The sequence below is a fragment of the Wyeomyia smithii genome, chromosome 3 (assembly GCF_029784165.1).
Source record: "Wyeomyia smithii strain HCP4-BCI-WySm-NY-G18 chromosome 3, ASM2978416v1, whole genome shotgun sequence".
Taxonomy (NCBI): domain Eukaryota; kingdom Metazoa; phylum Arthropoda; class Insecta; order Diptera; family Culicidae; genus Wyeomyia; species Wyeomyia smithii.
In genome coordinates, this window is record NC_073696.1 from 158,301,474 (window position 1) to 158,323,607 (window position 22,134).

The 22,134-nt window shown below is 36.9% G+C and overlaps 1 protein-coding gene across 9 annotated transcripts in view; it reads right to left on the bottom strand.

Annotated features, from left to right (window-relative positions):
- The window catches only part of LOC129726407 (sex-lethal homolog), a 470,782-nt gene that overhangs the window by 52,358 nt on the left and 396,290 nt on the right, over positions 1–22,134 (bottom strand). The gene's annotated exons all lie outside the window — the stretch shown is intronic.

A 22,134-nucleotide genomic window follows, 5' to 3' on the forward strand; every position in this document is an offset into this window, starting at 1 on the left:
ATGTATCCTAAGAATTCTACATCAGAATGTAAAAACTCGGATTTGTCCAATTGAATCTTGAAATTCGCTCTATTCAACGTCTTCAAAATAATATTCAAATTCACCAAATGTTCTTCGAGAGTCTTTCCAAAGACTATGACGTCGTCAATGTACACATAACATATTTTTCCAATATGTTCTCTTAAAACGTCGTCTATTGCTCTTTGGAAAGTTGCAGGGGCGTTTTTTAAGCCAAATGGCATTCGAGTAAACTCGTACTTGCCATTGTTTATAGAAAATGCTGTTTTTTGTATATCATCGTTTTTCATCTTGATCTGATGGAAGCCGGAAGCTAGATCGAGAGTGGAGAAGTATTTCTGGCCTTTGAGTTGATCAATTACATAGCTGATTTCTGGCATGGGATATCGATCTGAAGTTGTTTTTTCATAGATTTTTCTATAATCAATGACCATTCTGAATTTTTTTTCGCCAGAGGCATCTGTTTTTTTCGGGACCACCCAAACTGGGGCTGTCCAGGCTGAACGAGAAGGTCGAATAATACCATCTTCTAAAAGCTTTTTAATTTGTTTGTTGACTTCTTCTGTATAGGCTGCAGGGTATGGATAAACTCTCTGGTGTACTGGAATATCATCAGCTGTGTTGATGGTGCACTCAATTTTTGTCGCATATGTAAGTTTCGAATTTGGCTCATGGAATGCCGTTTTGTGGGCATTCAAAACTTCTTCCAATTTTTTCTTTTCTGAGGAGGTTAGATGACAAGTTCTAAACTGCTCTACATTATTAGCTATTTGTTTCTGAGGTATATATTCTTGTAAAGGGATTACTAGTTCTTCAGAATTTCTACATAAGGTAAGAGTCATCTTTTTCATATCGATTGTGGCATTAAGTGCTTTTAAAATACCTGTACCGATAATTCCACGGAAAAACGGATGAAATTTGTGAAGTAGGAATTGCGTTTTGAAGTTTATTTTTGGGTAGAAAAAATTTATGTCGATTGCTGATGTGGCATCGAAATTTCCATTAGCACTTGATATTTGGTTTGCTGAGAAATTAAATGGTCTTGAAATGTTATAACTCCAGGCTAGTTTAGGATCAATCAAATTGATATTCGCTCCGGTATCGATGAGGAAGGGAAAGTTTCCAATTGTTGTTTTTAGGTTGATGAATGGTAGAACCGGTTTCACCAACTCGGGTTCCATCCTAAAAAAATTGGTTTCTTGAGTTGCATCAGTTTGATCTATGTTTTCGGGGGGGTGACTATTGCTATCGTATGCATAAAAATCATGATAATCTTCGTACTCTTAAAACTGGTGTTCGGGATATTGTTTAGCATCTGTTTCGTCATTGGCTTCTACTTCGTTAAATGTTGATGTTCCTTCTATGGGGTGAGCTAGTCTTTTAAAATTTTGTATTTTAGATGATGGGGGATGTTGGCGTTTGATAGGAAAGGTAGGTCGGTTTCCATAATCTAAAAACCGAGATCGGCCACTTTGATCTACCTCCATTGGTTCGGGTCTCGGGAGAGGCTTCGGTGGATGATTGAGGGAGTTTGGATTGTGTTGGAATCTATTTTGAGGTTGCAAAAATGGATTGAAGTTTGGTTGGAAACGGGGTTGAGGTTGTACAAATGGACTCGTGTTATTTTTCTGATTTGATATGAAGGGGTTTCGGTACTGTTGGGGTAAACAAGAATTTTGAAAGTTTCTAGGTGGTGGAGGAGGAAAGTTTTGGTTACGTGGTGGAATTTTTGGCGGATGTCGAGGCAAGTCTAGCTCTCTGGGTTTGGGGATTGAATAATTGGAATGTTCATTTCTGAATGGTGCGCTTCTCGCATCCATGTTGTAAAAATCTATACAAAATTGGTATGCTTTTGCCAAGCTTGTTGGTGTAGCCGTTTTCAATAACACATTGAGGGGTTTTTCTAATCCTCTAATGAATGAATCTAATGCTTTTTCTCGAAAATATGTGGTGTGTGAATCGGCATTTTGACTCATTCTCTCGTCTGTTTGAATTTGGACGATGATAGAAGCGAGCAGTTCATTTACTCGGCTGTAATAGCTGCTGAGGCTTTCAGACGGGTGTTTCTTCACTGTCGTCAGTTCAAAGTCCAATGTTTTGATATCTCTTTTATCTCGATAATAAAGTAAAAGAGTTTCTTTTATTTCGAGCCAATCGTAAGTAATATTATTTGCGTTCAAAATATCTGCGGCTTCACCACGAATTTTACGTCTGACTGTTTTTTCTATAATTGCAACCTGATCTGGGGTTGCGTGTTTTTCCCGATAATGTCGAAAAATATCTTCTACGTCTGTGAGCCATGCAAGTAATTCTTGTGCTCTACCGTCAAACGGTTGAAGATCTCTTAGAAGATCCGGTATTTTACCTAGTTCGTAGAACTGTTGGTTTGGTTTGATAATGAGTTCACCGACGTGGGTATAGGTGGATTCATTATTGTTGCAAAATAAAAAATTAATCTACTTTTCTTCAGATTTTTTTGAATTTAACACTTATTTTTTTTTTTTGCCTCAATTAAACACACTTTTTTATTCCACTATGCCAGCTAGTCTGGACTTTTGTCAGTTGCACTAAAACACTATCACTATTTATTAAAACTATCACTTACATGAATGCCAGCATATCTGAACTTTCTTTTCCTGGGTTGACGGGAATCCCTTTATCGTCGGGGGATCAGCAGGCAGATGCTACGAGTTGCTCCTTTTTCCTAGCGGTACTCGGGACTCTCACATCGATCAGGTGATTACCTCAGTGTCCTGCAGATCGCTTGGTTTCTGGTGTGTGGCTCTTTCCACCGTTGTGATCCGGCTGCTTTAACCGAATATGAAGATTTTCACACTTTAAAACACTTATACTTTTCCCGACTTCTGGGTCCCTATTCGGGCGCCAGTTAAACACTTGGGTGTTGTTCGGAGTTTTTAAAAAAGCTACTGACACATTTCACTGCTCAATTAAGACTAACTTTATTAATTCTAACGATTACATTTGTGCCCGCCGTTCGATTCACGTTGGTCAGAATATGAACCGCTGACTCCGCATCGCTCGGTGGTGGCTCCGATCGTTCGATTGTCGTCAACCTGCTCGTCGATGGCATTGTCTGAATTGTCAGCAAATTCCTTTGGTAGCTCGGTTGTTAACTCGCGTCAATATTTTTTTCAATTTCATCCTGCTCATTTATGAACCGTGGCGGTTTGTAAATAATAATGTTATAGCTGGAAATGGCATGTTTTACGATTTCCTTCAATGCTTGCAGGGAATAATATTTGAAGAAGATATCATCTTCTGGTAGCGCTACGTTATCTCTTTTGTAATTTTTTAATAGTTTAGAAATTTCCAGAAGTGCAAACTCTCATGTTCGACTTCCATTGTTATATTTCAATGGTACTATTACTGTACCTAAGCATTTTTTTGGTTATGGTTCGTTAAAATAATTTTCAACTGATTGCGCTGGTGCACCTCACAATGCAGTTTGAGTAATTTGTTGACTTCAGACGGGTTTTCAGTTCGCCAAACAATGGGGTGATCAATCTCATTGCTGGTTTCGTTCAAACGTCTGGAATTATTATTTTACTTAAGTTTATTCGTCATCGAGCGCGTATTTACCGTCAATATCATAGACTTTAGATCTTCTGACTTTGTTGGTATCCGAGAAAGCGCGTCGGCTCCGACATTTTCTTTTCCCGGCAAGTACTCAATATCAAAGACATACTCCTTTAAAACAAGCCTCATTCTTGTAAGTTTAGAAGTTGGCTTATTCATACCAAGTAAATAAACTAACGGTCTGTGGTCTGCTCTAATTCTAAACCTGCGACCATAGAGATACGGTTTAAAATAGTCAATTGCCCAATGAATAGTACTTAACTCTTTTTCAATTACTGGTTTACACACTTAATTTATCTCGGCAAACTTCCCAACAGCTGAACGAGCTCGGCGAAGTTTTATTTAAAGGTTTAGCTATACGCGCAAAATTTGGAACAAATTTGCGATAATAATTACAGAACGCTACAAAACGACGTACTTCGTCTATATTTGTAGGTTCTGGATAATCTCTTATTGTTTGAAAGTTGGAGTCATCCGTTAAAATTCCATTACTTGTTATTTTATGAGTCATCATGACGAGTTTTGCTATTTTTGTTATCTATTCTATTGTAATTATTAAAAGAATCTATATTCGGTTTGAAATTATGTACAACTAGGGTAGATGTGCCAGTAATAGTGGGTGTACCAGTAGTAGTGGTATACCAGCATTTTGCGTTATTAAGGGGTTATACTTACTTAGATTTTATTGCCGAGAACTCAACAGCTGATAAACTCAGCGAAATGTTCTACAAGTTCTCGGCAGAATTTTCAAGAACTTCGGCAAACGAAACGTCAATACTTGCTGGTTTACGGTGAATCGATATATTTGCTGAATGTTCGTCGAAATATATTGCTGACATTCGTTAAAAACTTCGCCGAGCTCAATCAGCTGTTGGGAAGTTTGCCGAGATAAATTAAGTGTGTATACCTTTTTAGTTTTCAAAAAACTGGAAAAATTTTTATTACATTATCTTCAAATACAACATCTTGAGAACATTTCCACAAATTTTCATAAAGATCTGAGCAATAGGAAGAAAGTTAGAGCGATTTGCAACGCGCCTCGCCACGGCCGCATAAGCTAAACTTGAAACTTTACACGCGATTATCTCGGAACAGTTTTTTCCGGAAAATGACTTTGCTGTGATCCTGATTGCGGGAAAACTACTGAACCGATTTCCTTCATCTTTTTTTTTAATTTTCGTTATAAAATTCGCCGGTCCTTGAACGATCGCTTTTTGAAACATACAGTTACATTTTGCCGCAAAAAAAATTTTTAATGCAATTTTTCGTGCTCAAAACGTGCATTTTTTTGGGAAAAACGTTCCCGTTTGCACTGAAAACAAAATACTGATAAAAGCGATCGTTCAAGGACCCGGCACACTTCTAAACTAATGAAATAACATGAGTTTTTTGATTTCGGTTGATCCGCTGAGTCTCTATCAGGATCACCGCAAGCCGCTGCAAAAAAATAGCGTTTCGGGGAAACGGCCATTACTCCAGTAATAATTGGTATATCTCAAAATCAAACGTATTTTCTTGTTGTTGATAAACTGTACTTTCAGAAAAATGCCACTTTGATGAAATGAAAATGGTACTATGCACTTAAAAATAAATTCAAACTTCCCTCATTTTTCTCGACCAAAAAGGTATATAACCCCTTAAGACATTTTCCGGGATAATTTTATATTATCAGATAATTTGTATTGATTCTGTGGAAATATGTCTACGATTTGGTTAACTATATTGGCTTGAAATCTCATCCAAACACTTCGTATTTATTAATTCATTCGAGAGTTAAAAAAAACAGCAAGATTCTTACGAAATTTGTAACGCAACAGTGAAATTTCGTAGCTTGAAATATCAATGTAAACACGATTTCTGTGGCAAAAAGTCTTTGTAGAACTGTTCTTAATTATTTTTCTTACCAGATTCAATCGAAAAATCACAAGAAGGTTGTATGCAAAGCCACGACCGCAAGGTTGAAGTAGAATACTTTTACAAGAATAATAACACGGCTGCTTGCGTGTCAGTCATTTTTTCTAGTTAATAAACGTTGACCGTTCATTGGCAGTATTGTAATTTCTTTTTGTTTGATATTTTGAATGAAGTTCATTGAATATTTTTAAATTTTGTGCAAATGAGAAGTTGAAGTGCTGCCGAATTTTAATATGCACATTTAATACGACATCATTAAACGGGAATGGAACAAAGGCTACGGTTATGCAGATCGCGAATGCCGGCGCGATGCAATTCGCCTTACTGTGGTGAAATGTACAGCTCTTTTTAGGGCGAAGTAGAGCTATACATTTCAACAGATTTCGTCTTCCCGCATCGCATCGCGCCGTTATTTGCGTTCTGCATGACCGTAGCCAAACACTAAGCGACGCAAACTCGTAATAATAGTCAGAGTATGCATGAAGATGAAGATAATTAACTTTGGATTATAGCGCAAAACGAGAAAATATTAACTCTTTAAATATTCATTTGTGTTCTTCAAAATTCAGTTGTTCAATTTAATATCCGATGAAATGTCTGTTTATTATCTGATGAAGCTCTTGTATAGGCCAAATGATGCATTCCCAATTTACTAGGTCCATAACTCTGCCGACCGTGCTTGGGAATGCGACCAATCAGAGCTCGAATTTTGTGTTTTGACAAGGCTCAAGAATTTTCAATAGTACAATAGTTCGAATGATAAAATTGCAATTTCATGCATTTGGTTGGAATCTTAGAAGATTTTCTGATCGATTACTGCAAAAACGATGGAAATCCATCGAAAACTAACCGATTTATTAGCATTTGAAATTTTTCTCACTTTTTTCAGTTTTAGATTTTCATTTCACACCCCTATGTAGCCGAACTTCCTGAGAGAAGTATTGTACTTCAAAATTAAATCTTCATTAATTCATTTCTTGTCCTTATAAAGGAAAATTGTTCAATTTATCATAGGATGTAGTGTTTATCTTACATCTCTGTGTTACCTTGATAGTGAGGACTACACACCAAAAATTCTCTTTATGGTTCAGCAAAGTAAATTGCTGAAAGTGTATCAGCAAATCACTTGTTTACTGAATCACAGCATTTTTTTCAAAAGTTTACTGTAATTCAGTTCTACAATTTACTGAATTTCGTTCAGTAATTTTATTTTTGCTGTAAACCAGTATTTCATTGATAAATTTACTGAAAACCGGTAATCGATTCAGTGATTCGCAAAAATACAGCAAATCTATTTGCTGAACAGGAAACAGTAAATGAATGTTTGCTGGAATCCAACGAAAGAATTGATATGTCAAAATATTTTACGTCAAGCTGACATTAGTAAAACGCGCCAAATCGCTGTGCGGCTGGTACGGGATCACCTCTAAGCTCCTGATAGCGGATATGGGTCCATAGCTAAGTCACTGTTGGGCTAGATGAACTTAAAGGTTGTATTGATAATCATACATCTCTAGTTCAACAGTAATTTGGCTATGATCCGATGGGCGAATGAAAGCTGGTGCCTGAGGGAAACATGGTTTCCTTGAACTAACTGGTTAACCAGTAAATTGATTTATGCTTTGCTGAATGTACAGCAAATTGTCATAGCTGACAACCCGCAATTTGTATTTTGTTTTACTGAGCATGCAGCAAACGATCTGTCACTTTTATGCAATTGAGCATTACTGAATAATCAGCAAATTTAATTTTGCTGAACAGATTGCTGGAAACACAGCACACCAAAAATCCGCAAAATTTTGCTGGTTTCCAGCAATGAAAATTTGGTGTATACACACCAGAATTTCTCTCTATGGTTCAGCAAAGTACATTGTTGAAAGTGTATCAGCAAACCATTTGTTTACTGAATCACAGCATTTTTTTCAAAAGTTTGCTGTAATTCAGTTCTACAATTTACTGAATTTCGTTCAGTAATTTTATTTTTGCTGTAAACCAGTATTTCATTGATAAATTTACTGGAAACCAGTAATCGATTCAGTGATTCGCGAAAATACAGCAAAACTATTTGCTGAACAAAAAAACAGTAAATGAATGTTTGCTGGAATCCAGCGAAAGAATTGATATGTCAAAAAATTTAACGTCAAGCTGTCATTAGTAAAACGCGCTAAATCGCTGTACAGCTGGTACGGGATCATCACTAAGCTCCTGATAGCGGATATGAAACCATAGCTAAGTCACTGTTGGACTAGATAAATTTAAAAGTTGACATGATAATCATATATCTCTAGTTCAAGAATAATTTGGCTATGATCCGGTGGGCGTATGGAAGCTGGTGGCTGATGGAAACATGATTCCCTTGAACTAACTGGTTAACCAGTAAATTGATTTATGCTTTGCTGAATGTACAGCAAATTGTCATAGCTGACAACCAGCGAGTTGTATTTTGTTTTACTGAACATACAGCAAACGATCTATCACTTTTACACACCAAATTTTCATTGCTGGAAACCAGCAAAATTTTGCTGATTTTTGGAGTGCTATGTTTCCAGCAATCTGTTCAGCAAAATTAATGCTGAAGATGACCTGGATTTATTGAAACGTAAAGCGAGAGACTTCGACGAGATGATTTTGCAGTTAAAAGCATCTTGCGGCAGTTCGTGGACACCTGATTCGCCCGTTCCAGCATCAACAACATCTTGGCACTATTGAACAGCAATCAGAGCATTGAAAGAAAGCCCGGTTTCGGACGGCCGACGACCCTGAGCGACAAGAAGCTCCAAAGGATGCTGAAGAGGAAGACCGAGGGAAAAGTAGCTACATCGCTGCGTGCGCTTGGCCTGGAGGTCGGTGCAACCGACCAAATAGTGCTTGGCGAATATGGGCATACACGTCAGGAAGCACTCCCGTTCACTAGTCTCGGAGCTGCAAGTGGCAGCGCCTGAATAAGATGGTCAAATAGATTTTTCCGGCAATTCACGACGTAGCGGTGGTGATGGACGACGAGACCTGTCTCACCCTGGATGGCAACGACTGGTAAGGCACTTTGTATTTTACTTCCTCCACGAAAGAAGTAAGCACTAAGGTGAAATTTCTTTCACACACCAAGTTTCCCAAGACGGTGTTGCTGTGGCTGACAATCAGCGAGAAAGGGATGTCAAAGCTACTCTTCTTTCACTCCGGACTGGCCATTTTCCATTTTTAACGCATACGTGAGCACAAAACGATATTTTCAGCCCATTGAAACATCTGTGTAAAGTATAAGCCAGATCAAAAATAATTGATTGAAATGCTTGCCCTGTGTTACGTGGAATTGCACAGGTTTTTTAGTTGATCCACTAAGGACATTGCAGCGGCAAAAGTACCGGGCAAATCCGCCCGCATCAACTAGCTTGAAGTGTTGGAACCGAGCTGTGACAATTCCTTACCTTGATTCTCTAATAACCTCACTAAAACACGGCTCAGTGAAGATAATGCACCTGCCTACGCGTTGTCCTTGTTGCATCCTGCTGACGTAATACGCATGTCGTTGGAAGAGTTCAAGTGCAAAACCGGAGCTTTCGTAATTTTTTACGAAGTTGACAATTTTGTTGGAGAGGTGAAAGTCTGGTATCAACATTGCCACAGCATGAGAGCAGATGGCAAGAGCTTGGAAGACCGGCATCTTATAGACCTGCTTGCTGAAGCCCGTTCTTTCTTCCCTGCGACTGAGAAAGCAATTAAAATTGCGCTTGCTCTACCATGTGAAATATGCACGATTGAATTCTTGTTCAGCACATTACGTCAGGTGAAAACCTGGCTGAGGTCAACAATGGTTGAGTGCTCTCTGCTTGCAGAGTGTTCATCGGCAGATGGTTAACAACAATCGTGGAAAATTTACTGAATTAGCGCTGGAGCGATTTGCGGAGGATAAAAGGAAGATGGTTTTTAGTTAACGAAGTTGTTACTGTTATATTTCTACGGTAGATTTAGTGTAAATTATATTACAGTTTAGTTTAGTGTTAATGAAACAATGAAATTTTTTACTTCTAAAATTTTGAAGAACTTGCCCCTTCCCTGTTCGAAGTTCTGGCTACGCCCATGTTCGACTTACATGAGTGGAGCAAAAAATAATTTGAAAAATGGTGAAGTTGTTATATTGATGCCTTTAGAATGTTAACTACCAGGAGCTTTTTGATTCAAAATGACTATTCAAACTTCCCTCATTTTTCTCGACCAAAAAGGTATATAACCCCTTAAGACATTTTCCGGGATAATTTTATATTATCAGATAATTTGTATTGATTCTGTGGAAATATGTCTACGATTTGGTTAACTATATTGGCTTGAAATCTCATCCAAACACTTCGTATTTATTAATTCATTCGAGAGTTAAAAAAAACAGCAAGATTCTTACGAAATTTGTAACGCAACAGTGAAATTTCGTAGCTTGAAATATCAATGTAAACACGATTTCTGTGGCAAAAAGTCTTTGTAGAACTGTTCTTAATTATTTTTCTTACCAGATTCAATCGAAAAATCACAAGAAGGTTGTATGCAAAGCCACGACCGCAAGGTTGAAGTAGAATACTTTTACAAGAATAATAACACGGCTGCTTGCGTGTCAGTCATTTTTTCTAGTTAATAAACGTTGACCGTTCATTGGCAGTATTGTAATTTCTTTTTGTTTGATATTTTGAATGAAGTTCATTGAATATTTTTAAATTTTGTGCAAATGAGAAGTTGAAGTGCTGCCGAATTTTAATATGCACATTTAATACGACATCATTAAACGGGAATGGAACAAAGGCTACGGTTATGCAGATCGCGAATGCCGGCGCGATGCAATTCGCCTTACTGTGGTGAAATGTACAGCTCTTTTTAGGGCGAAGTAGAGCTATACATTTCAACAGATTTCGTCTTCCCGCATCGCATCGCGCCGTTATTTGCGTTCTGCATGACCGTAGCCAAACACTAAGCGACGCAAACTCGTAATAATAGTCAGAGTATGCATGAAGATGAAGATAATTAACTTTGGATTATAGCGCAAAACGAGAAAATATTAACTCTTTAAATATTCATTTGTGTTCTTCAAAATTCAGTTGTTCAATTTAATATCCGATGAAATGTCTGTTTATTATCTGATGAAGCTCTTGTATAGGCCAAATGATGCATTCCCAATTTACTAGGTCCATAACTCTGCCGACCGTGCTTGGGAATGCGACCAATCAGAGCTCGAATTTTGTGTTTTGACAAGGCTCAAGAATTTTCAATAGTACAATAGTTCGAATGATAAAATTGCAATTTCATGCATTTGGTTGGAATCTTAGAAGATTTTCTGATCGATTACTGCAAAAACGATGGAAATCCATCGAAAACTAACCGATTTATTAGCATTTGAAATTTTTCTCACTTTTTTCAGTTTTAGATTTTCATTTCACACCCCTATGTAGCCGAACTTCCTGAGAGAAGTATTGTACTTCAAAATTAAATCTTCATTAATTCATTTCTTGTCCTTATAAAGGAAAATTGTTCAATTTATCATAGGATGTAGTGTTTATCTTACATCTCTGTGTTACCTTGATAGTGAGGACTACACACCAAAAATTCTCTTTATGGTTCAGCAAAGTAAATTGCTGAAAGTGTATCAGCAAATCACTTGTTTACTGAATCACAGCATTTTTTTCAAAAGTTTACTGTAATTCAGTTCTACAATTTACTGAATTTCGTTCAGTAATTTTATTTTTGCTGTAAACCAGTATTTCATTGATAAATTTACTGAAAACCGGTAATCGATTCAGTGATTCGCAAAAATACAGCAAATCTATTTGCTGAACAGGAAACAGTAAATGAATGTTTGCTGGAATCCAACGAAAGAATTGATATGTCAAAATATTTTACGTCAAGCTGACATTAGTAAAACGCGCCAAATCGCTGTGCGGCTGGTACGGGATCACCTCTAAGCTCCTGATAGCGGATATGGGTCCATAGCTAAGTCACTGTTGGGCTAGATGAACTTAAAGGTTGTATTGATAATCATACATCTCTAGTTCAACAGTAATTTGGCTATGATCCGATGGGCGAATGAAAGCTGGTGCCTGAGGGAAACATGGTTTCCTTGAACTAACTGGTTAACCAGTAAATTGATTTATGCTTTGCTGAATGTACAGCAAATTGTCATAGCTGACAACCCGCAATTTGTATTTTGTTTTACTGAGCATGCAGCAAACGATCTGTCACTTTTATGCAATTGAGCATTACTGAATAATCAGCAAATTTAATTTTGCTGAACAGATTGCTGGAAACACAGCACACCAAAAATCCGCAAAATTTTGCTGGTTTCCAGCAATGAAAATTTGGTGTATACACACCAGAATTTCTCTCTATGGTTCAGCAAAGTACATTGTTGAAAGTGTATCAGCAAACCATTTGTTTACTGAATCACAGCATTTTTTTCAAAAGTTTGCTGTAATTCAGTTCTACAATTTACTGAATTTCGTTCAGTAATTTTATTTTTGCTGTAAACCAGTATTTCATTGATAAATTTACTGGAAACCAGTAATCGATTCAGTGATTCGCGAAAATACAGCAAAACTATTTGCTGAACAAAAAAACAGTAAATGAATGTTTGCTGGAATCCAGCGAAAGAATTGATATGTCAAAAAATTTAACGTCAAGCTGTCATTAGTAAAACGCGCTAAATCGCTGTACAGCTGGTACGGGATCATCACTAAGCTCCTGATAGCGGATATGAAACCATAGCTAAGTCACTGTTGGACTAGATAAATTTAAAAGTTGACATGATAATCATATATCTCTAGTTCAAGAATAATTTGGCTATGATCCGGTGGGCGTATGGAAGCTGGTGGCTGATGGAAACATGATTCCCTTGAACTAACTGGTTAACCAGTAAATTGATTTATGCTTTGCTGAATGTACAGCAAATTGTCATAGCTGACAACCAGCGAGTTGTATTTTGTTTTACTGAACATACAGCAAACGATCTATCACTTTTACACACCAAATTTTCATTGCTGGAAACCAGCAAAATTTTGCTGATTTTTGGAGTGCTATGTTTCCAGCAATCTGTTCAGCAAAATTAATGCTGAAGATGACCTGGATTTATTGAAACGTAAAGCGAGAGACTTCGACGAGATGATTTTGCAGTTAAAAGCATCTTGCGGCAGTTCGTGGACACCTGATTCGCCCGTTCCAGCATCAACAACATCTTGGCACTATTGAACAGCAATCAGAGCATTGAAAGAAAGCCCGGTTTCGGACGGCCGACGACCCTGAGCGACAAGAAGCTCCAAAGGATGCTGAAGAGGAAGACCGAGGGAAAAGTAGCTACATCGCTGCGTGCGCTTGGCCTGGAGGTCGGTGCAACCGACCAAATAGTGCTTGGCGAATATGGGCATACACGTCAGGAAGCACTCCCGTTCACTAGTCTCGGAGCTGCAAGTGGCAGCGCCTGAATAAGATGGTCAAATAGATTTTTCCGGCAATTCACGACGTAGCGGTGGTGATGGACGACGAGACCTGTCTCACCCTGGATGGCAACGACTGGTAAGGCACTTTGTATTTTACTTCCTCCACGAAAGAAGTAAGCACTAAGGTGAAATTTCTTTCACACACCAAGTTTCCCAAGACGGTGTTGCTGTGGCTGACAATCAGCGAGAAAGGGATGTCAAAGCTACTCTTCTTTCACTCCGGACTGGCCATTTTCCATTTTTAACGCATACGTGAGCACAAAACGATATTTTCAGCCCATTGAAACATCTGTGTAAAGTATAAGCCAGATCAAAAATAATTGATTGAAATGCTTGCCCTGTGTTACGTGGAATTGCACAGGTTTTTTAGTTGATCCACTAAGGACATTGCAGCGGCAAAAGTACCGGGCAAATCCGCCCGCATCAACTAGCTTGAAGTGTTGGAACCGAGCTGTGACAATTCCTTACCTTGATTCTCTAATAACCTCACTAAAACACGGCTCAGTGAAGATAATGCACCTGCCTACGCGTTGTCCTTGTTGCATCCTGCTGACGTAATACGCATGTCGTTGGAAGAGTTCAAGTGCAAAACCGGAGCTTTCGTAATTTTTTACGAAGTTGACAATTTTGTTGGAGAGGTGAAAGTCTGGTATCAACATTGCCACAGCATGAGAGCAGATGGCAAGAGCTTGGAAGACCGGCATCTTATAGACCTGCTTGCTGAAGCCCGTTCTTTCTTCCCTGCGACTGAGAAAGCAATTAAAATTGCGCTTGCTCTACCATGTGAAATATGCACGATTGAATTCTTGTTCAGCACATTACGTCAGGTGAAAACCTGGCTGAGGTCAACAATGGTTGAGTGCTCTCTGCTTGCAGAGTGTTCATCGGCAGATGGTTAACAACAATCGTGGAAAATTTACTGAATTAGCGCTGGAGCGATTTGCGGAGGATAAAAGGAAGATGGTTTTTAGTTAACGAAGTTGTTACTGTTATATTTCTACGGTAGATTTAGTGTAAATTATATTACAGTTTAGTTTAGTGTTAATGAAACAATGAAATTTTTTACTTCTAAAATTTTGAAGAACTTGCCCCTTCCCTGTTCGAAGTTCTGGCTACGCCCATGTTCGACTTACATGAGTGGAGCAAAAAATAATTTGAAAAATGGTGAAGTTGTTATATTGATGCCTTTAGAATGTTAACTACCAGGAGCTTTTTGATTCAAAATGACTCTCTGCATCTTTTCAAATCATCAGTATATAAATATTTTAAAATATGTTTGAATTAGAATTTTCATAAAAAAAATAATCTACCATAAAAAAATATTTTTCATTCCTCCATCCTGGACTTTTTTCAAAAGTTGAATTTAGGAGATCTCACCGCAAAAATGTAGAGCTTAAAATTTGAAGAACGGTTTTGTTGTTTGATTTTTTATAAAAATACGTAGTTTTGGGAATTTGTACTGAAATAATTTGGAAACTCCAAATTTCACTCTTACATACAACACGCAAAAGTTGGAGCGTGCGTAACCACATCATTTATGAGCGAAATTAGCGCATTTACTGATTAAAATTGGAACCAGTACAACGCATGTGCGTTGGGCATAACGCATTTGATGCTCTAGCGTATTTTGAATGTATTGCGCAGCTCCAAACCACTACACTTATAAAGCATCAGCCGTTGTTCAGAAGGTTGGCATCGTTAAAACAGTGCAACCAGCAATCAATCTGATAAGTTGGGTACTGATTCCATTGAAGAAATTATTCACTTTCATGAATCAGGTCATTTGAAAACATCATTCAATGATTAACAATAAACAAAAACATGAGATTAGTCCAAAACATTTTGCATTTAATTATGACTCTGGTTTCATTCACATGCATTCGGTTCTACGTTACTGGCACCAGCGTCAATAACTTCCGCGGCAACAAGGCTCGCTATTGGCTGTTTCGGTTGCTGACGATTTTTAGGGATGCACGAACCGTTGATACGCACCGGCTCGCGAAAGTAAAGAACGGTTTTTTGAGCGCCTCGAAACATCGTTCGCCCGAAGCCGAAGTTTACCGAGACATTACGATTTTTGTGTATATGATACATATTCTGGTTTTGATCTCTGTCAATGTATTCCTTGTACAACTTTTGCATTATGCGTTTCACGCATTGGTTGTGCGAAGTCAGAGCAAATTCTGTGCGAATTGAAAGGACACATTGGATGATTAAAGCTTGAACTTTTGCGTGCATATTTCATCCACCTGACATGATTTGATACATGGAGCAATTGATACATATGAAAATTCCCAGTGTTTGCTCGATCTGTTTGAAAAATTTGAACAAAACACAGATATATTTGCGTCTCACAAAAACGGGGAGGGGTCCAGAGGTGTGGCACCTTTATTAAAACTAAGAGCAACTATTCCCCTTGAATAAAATTCCAAGTTTTCCCAAATCGGCCGTTCTAGTGCTGAGCACGAGCAGTTTCAAAAAACAAGTTTCGTCCCGGGTCTTTACGGGTTAATGTTTATTTTTAATTTTTTTTTGTCAAAATATTTTTGTTTTGTACAGTGTATAATTTTTTATGATGTTTTTCTATACAACCAACGGTTTCTGGACTACAATGCTTCGAATAAAACCTATGCCAAAAGACATACTCCTTTTAGAATGTAACTCATGGGTGTAAAAAATCTCTCCATCTGTGAAAAATGCTCAGTTTGCTAAGCCAAATACGTGTGCAAAGTTTCATTCAAATCAAAAATGGTCGATTAAATTTTCGCGTATTTCCAGGTCATTAGAAATGATTTTGCTCATCTACAGCAGTTGTTACCTGGTATGGTGATTGGTCCAGTAAACCATCAACAACAGGGAGTGCAGCAACAAGCTGTACCCCAAGTACAACAGCAACCAATTTTTTTGGCCAAATTTAGAGAGGGTAACTAATGTCCTCTCTATGAACCTAAATGCTTCGAATTATGTCACTATAAAAACACTAATGATTAATTACAAAAGTTCCTTCATTGTTGACAGTGGAGCGGACATTTCAATTTTTAAAGGAGACAAGTTTTACCCAATCAAAGAATTGATGTAAGAAGAAAATACAAAATAAACGGTATAACAATTAATGCCATTGAGACTATTGCAGAGACAGAAACGTGCCTCGTCACAGAAGAAAATTTGTCATTTGTACATAATTTCCAAATTGTAAATAATGATTTTCCCGTACCTATCGATGGTATACTTGGACGCGACTTCCTAGTCAAATACAAGTGTACTATCGATTATGAATATTGGCTTCTAAATTTAAATATAGATAATCACATAATATCATTACCAATACAAGATATCGCAAATAGTGCTTTTACAATACCGGCTAGGTGCGAAATAATTAGGACCGTACCTAATTTTACAGTAACAGAGGACTCTGTAGTGCTTTCGCAAGAAATACAACCAGGTGTTTTTGTGGAAACACTATCAGTGTCTTCCACATCTAAATATATTAAATTTATAAATATTCTGAGAATCAAGTAGGGTAGGTGTTCCAGTAATGGAGGGTCTAAGCACCAGTGTTTTTTAAAAACGAGAATATCAGATTCATATCGGAAATATCCAACACATGTTACTTTGGTGTAATTGGAAATATCATAAATTGTCATGCACAATTACAGTTTGTATATGTTATAAACAAAATATGCCTGAAAAATAAATAATTGTAAACCAATCTTATGTACCAGTGATGGAGGCAATGTTCCTTTAATAGTGGAAAATGTGCCAGTAATGGTGGTAGTCGCGATTTAGTTTTTTAATGCTCTAAGGTAGCATCCTAGACCTCATTCTTCACCGATGTTAAATGTCTAGCATAAAACAAGCAAAGCCTACATTCCGATTTGGAACTTGACCTTCTGTTTTTATACACAGGCTAGCGCTACGATTCTACTGACACTAACAGTCTTCTCCCGAGCCGAGAATCGAATCTACGACAACTGGCTCGCTAGGCCAGCATCGTACCTCAAAACCAGCTGAGAGATAGCATACGCCGTGATAATTATTCGCTTTGAGTTTAAAAAAGTTTTGAAAAATGAAAACCTACTTCCATTGTTCGAGATGATGCGATGCAATGCTAGACAAATCGTTTTCGCTTTACGTTTCAATAAATCCAGGTCATCTTCAGCATCAAAATCGAAAATGTTTTTGCCTTTCTCTTAGAAAGGTATAGCAAACACTTGCAAAACCGAAAGTATAAAAGTGCTCCAAAGGGCCGAATGGCATATATCACTCGACTCAGCTCGACGAGCTGAGCATTTTCTGTATGTGTGTGTGTGTGTGGATGTGCAGATTTTTGTTCTCACTCACTTTTCTCAGAGATGGCTGAACCCCTTTTCATGAAATTAATTGCAAATGAAAGGTCTTGTTGCCTCATAAGACCCTTTTTAATTTTATTTTAATCGGATTTTTGGTTTAGAGGTTATATATCAAAATTTAAAAATCATGAAACATCATTATCTCAGAAAATACACAACCGATTTGAACAAAATTGGTTTTAAAAGAACGGGCTACCTGAAATACCCTTAACTTTTGAGTTTTATAAAGATTGAATTTGTGGTTCAAAAGTTATGAAAAGTAATGTGTTCTGAAGACTCTTTGAACTCACTCATGTTTCTCAGAGATGGCTGGACTGATTTTCATTAAAACAGTGTCAAATGTAAGGTCTAGTTGCCCCATAAGACCTTATTGATTTGTTTTGCAATCGAATAATAACTTTGCCTGTTATGTTTAAAAATGTGAAATCCAGTGAATGTGAGAAGGAACATATTCCGAAGACTACTTGAACTTACTCACATTTCTCAGAGATGGCTGACCCAATTTCCGCAAAATTAGTGTCAACTAATAAGTCTAGATGCCTCATAACACCCTATTGAATTTAACTGTAATCGGACAGTAACTTCGTCTGTAATGTACCGAAATGTGAAAATCACGAAACCTCATTATCTCAGAAACTACACAACCGATTTGATCAATATTATCAGATGAGCGGGCTAGTTAAGGGTTAACTGGTGGATTATGTTTGAACACGTGGCTGCCCTATACGTTCCCATTTCATTTGATTATAATCGAACTCAAGCAACCGTTATGTATTAAAATGTTAATAAAACAACGGAAGTCTATTATCTCAAAGATTACATGACTTATTTGAACATAACTAGTGTCATACGAACGAGTCATCTCTCAAACTTACAAATAACAAACTTCATAACAATTTGATATGTGGCTCAAAAGTTATGGAAAGAAAAGAAATTCAAAGACTATTTGAAACTATACCTGCTTTAATCGATATTTCCAGTTTTCAGAAACTAAAGGTGATCGTCTTTAAATTAAAAATGGTATCCAGGGTCAATGTTTGGTTTCTATGCATCATCTCGATTACGGAAATATCCATATAAAGTATTATTCGGTCATTTTCGACTGTTTCCTAGAAGTTGTCATTTAGCAATTCAAAATGGTGCCTGAGGTCAATTGTTAGCTCATTGCATCATTCTGGTTCCAGAGATACTCATATTGGATGGTATTTGGCTGTTCTAGGCTGTTTTTCACAAACCGGAAGTCTTGGATTTCAAAATGGTATTTAAGATTTTTTTAAGGGGGGGATTTGTTAGTAGCTTAAGTATTTATGATAAATATTAGTAAATAATGGGTATGTGTGTCCAACCACAAATGATGACTTCTCAACACTGTTAGAAATTTGTAATTTTAATTGTTAGGATTTGTTTGCTTTCGCAACAAGGACTTATCATTCGTAGGGATTTAAACCTACTTGTCAGAAAAGGGGAAGTAAGCTTACAACTAACTTAATTGCTAACTTATTGGCTATAAAGAGAGCTTATCGTAGCAATTGAGGATTGCAACGATTTTTGTCGAAAATTGTTAATAATTTTATTTGACATAGCTTCTAATGGTTCAACACCAGTAAGTCTATGTAATTCGAGTGTACCAAACCAAGGAGGACGCTTCAAAATCATTTTCAGAATTTTATTCTGAATCCTTTGGAGCGTTTTCTTCCTTGTTGAACAGCAACTTGACCAGATCGGTACAGCATAAAGCATTGCTGGTCTAAAAATTTGTTTGTAAATCAAAAGTTTGTTCTTTAAACATAGTTTAGAATTCCTGTTAATGAGGGGATATAAACATCTCGTATATTTAATGCACTTGGCTTGTATACGCTCAATGTGATCTTTGAAAATAAGTTTTTTATCATAAATTAGTCCCAAGTACCTAACCTTGTCAGACCAACTTAAAATAACCCCATTCATCTTGACAACGTGATTATTGTTTGGCTTGAGGATAGAAGCCCTAGGCTTATGCAGAAAAATTATCATTTGAGTTTTAGAAGCATTGGGAGAGATTTTCCACTTTTGCAAGTAGGAAGAAAAAATATCTAAACTTTTCTGCAATCGACTGCATAAGACACGAAGACTTTTTCCTTTTACGGAAATGCTTGTGTCATCGCAGAACAATGACTTTGTGCATCCTGGAGGCAAATCAGGAAGATCTGAAGTGAATATGTTGTACAGGACTGGACCCAAGACTGAACCTTGAGGTACACCTGCTCTGACAGGATATCTATCAGATTTTGAATTCTGATAGACAACCTGCAGAGTTCGATCAGTAAGATAATTTATTAAAATTTTGATTAGGAAAATTGGAAAATTAATAGTTTGCAATTTCGCAATCAAACCTTTATGCCAAACACTGTCGAATGCTTTTTCTATGTCTAAAAGAGCAGCTCCAGTGGAATAACCTTCAGATTTGTTAGCTCGTATCATATTAGTAACTCTGAGCAATTGATGAGTAGTGGAATGTCCATGGCGGAAACCAAACTGTTCATCTGCAAAAATTGAATTTTCGTTAATGTGTGAGATCATTCTGTTAAGAATAATTCTCTCAAACAGTTTACTTATTGAAGAAAGTAAACTGATTGGTCGATAACTTGAAACTTCAGCTGGGTTCTTATCCGGTTTTAAAATTGGAGTAATTTCTGCATTTTTCCATAATTTGGGAACATATGCAATTTTGGAGCAGCAATTGAAAATTTTCACTAAAAATTTAATTGTGCTCTCAGGGAGATGTTTGATTAATATATTAAAGATTCCATCATCACCAGGTGCTTTCATATTTTTGAAATTTTCAATAATTGATTTAATCTCATTCAAGTTAGTTTCAATTATTTCTGAAGGTAAAAAATTCTGGGAAGAAATTAAATCAAATTCACGTGTGACTTCATTTTCAATTGGACTCACAAAATTCAAATTTGAGTTATGAACACTCTCAAACTGCTGAGCAAGTCTTTGAGCCTTTTCTTCATTGGATACAAGAAAACGTTCACCATCTTTTAAAACTGGAATAGGCTTTGAAGGTTTCCTAAGAATCTTCGACAGCTTCCAAAAAGGTTTTGAATATGGTTTCAATTTTTCAACTTTAGTCTCAAAATTTTGATTTCTCAGAAGAGTAAATCTGTGTTTAATCTCTTTCTGTAAATCTTTATAAATAGTTTTAAAAACAGGGTCACGAGAACGTTGATATTGACGTCTGCGGACATTTTTCAAACGAATTAGAAGTTGGAGATTTTCGTCAATTATTGGTGAATCAAATTTCACTAGAGCCTTTGGAACACAATAATTCCTGGCATCAACAATTGCACATTTTATTGCTTCCAAAGCGAAATTTCTCTCAATATGAGTTTTGTATCTTTCCCAATTAGCCTTGTTATAATTAAAAACAGAGCTCATAGGGTTTAAAACTGATTCATGTGATAAAGAAAAAGTTATTGAAAGATGGTCAGAATCAAAGTCAGCATGTGTGATCAAATCACTACATACATGACTTTGATCTGTTAGCACCAAATCAATTGTTGATGGGTTTCTTACAGAAGAAAAGCATGTAGGACTATTCGGAGACAAAATAGAATAGTATCCTGAAGAACAATCATTGAATAAAATTTTGCCATTGGAATTACTTTGAGAATTATTCCATGAACGATGTTTAGCGTTAAAATCGCCGATTATGAAAAAAAAAATTTTTGTGCTCGCGTGTGCATTGAAAAGGTAAATATGCTGCGGTAATAAATAAAATCCCAAGTTCAGTTTGAACTTCAATTCCCAAAGTTTCAATAATTTTCGTCTCAAGAAGGGGAAGAGCACGATGTTTGATTCGGCGATGAATAACAATTGCAACTCCACCGCCCGAGCCCTGTTTCCTATCATATCTATGAACCACGTAATTGGGATCATATTTTAATTTTATGTTAGGTTTCAAAAATGTTTCAGTAATAATTGCAATATGCACATTATTTACTGTTAAAAAATTAAAAAGCTCATTCTCATTGGCCTTCAATGAGCGAGCATTCCAATTAAAAATTTTAATCGGTTTATTTAAAATCATTGCTAAATTTTAAATTAGAAACAATTTTAATTGTAAAATTTGTACCTATTTGAATGGCTTCAAACATTGATTTTGCCTGTAACATGGCGTTCATGAGATCGAACATTGCCTGTTGCAGAAAAGAAAGTTTACCTGCCATAATAGGCCCCAGGCAGTTGACATTAGAAAAAATATTTTCGATAGCAATATTAGCTGGGGTAATAGGTGTACAATTATTTTCTAGCGTGTTTTGCTTACCCATATTAGCGGTCATTTTCGAACTACCAACATTTGGCGGTAGAATGTTCGAACTACCTTTAACCTGTGCATATGTTAAACGAGTATGCAGAGGGGTAGAAGAAGTGGGCGTTATTGGTACGCTTGGAGAATTTCGTTTTGAAGTTAGTTTTGATTGGGAAATTGATATTTGTTTACCTTGCATTGCCTTAACAATTGCTAAACGGACTGGGCATTGGTAAAAATTTGACATATGGTTGCCGTAACAATTCGCAAAGCGAAAATTTTTACTCTCTTTCACAGGACATGTGTCCTTTTTGTGAGAAGAGTCTCCACAAATGAGGCATTTTTGGTTCATGTTACAGAACTTTGAACCATGGCCATAACGTTGGCAAATACGGCATTGGGTGATATGCTTTTCACCTCCGCCAAACTTCCTATAAACTTCCCACTTTACGCGCACGTTATATAAAGCATGTGCTTTTTCAAAAAAAATTAA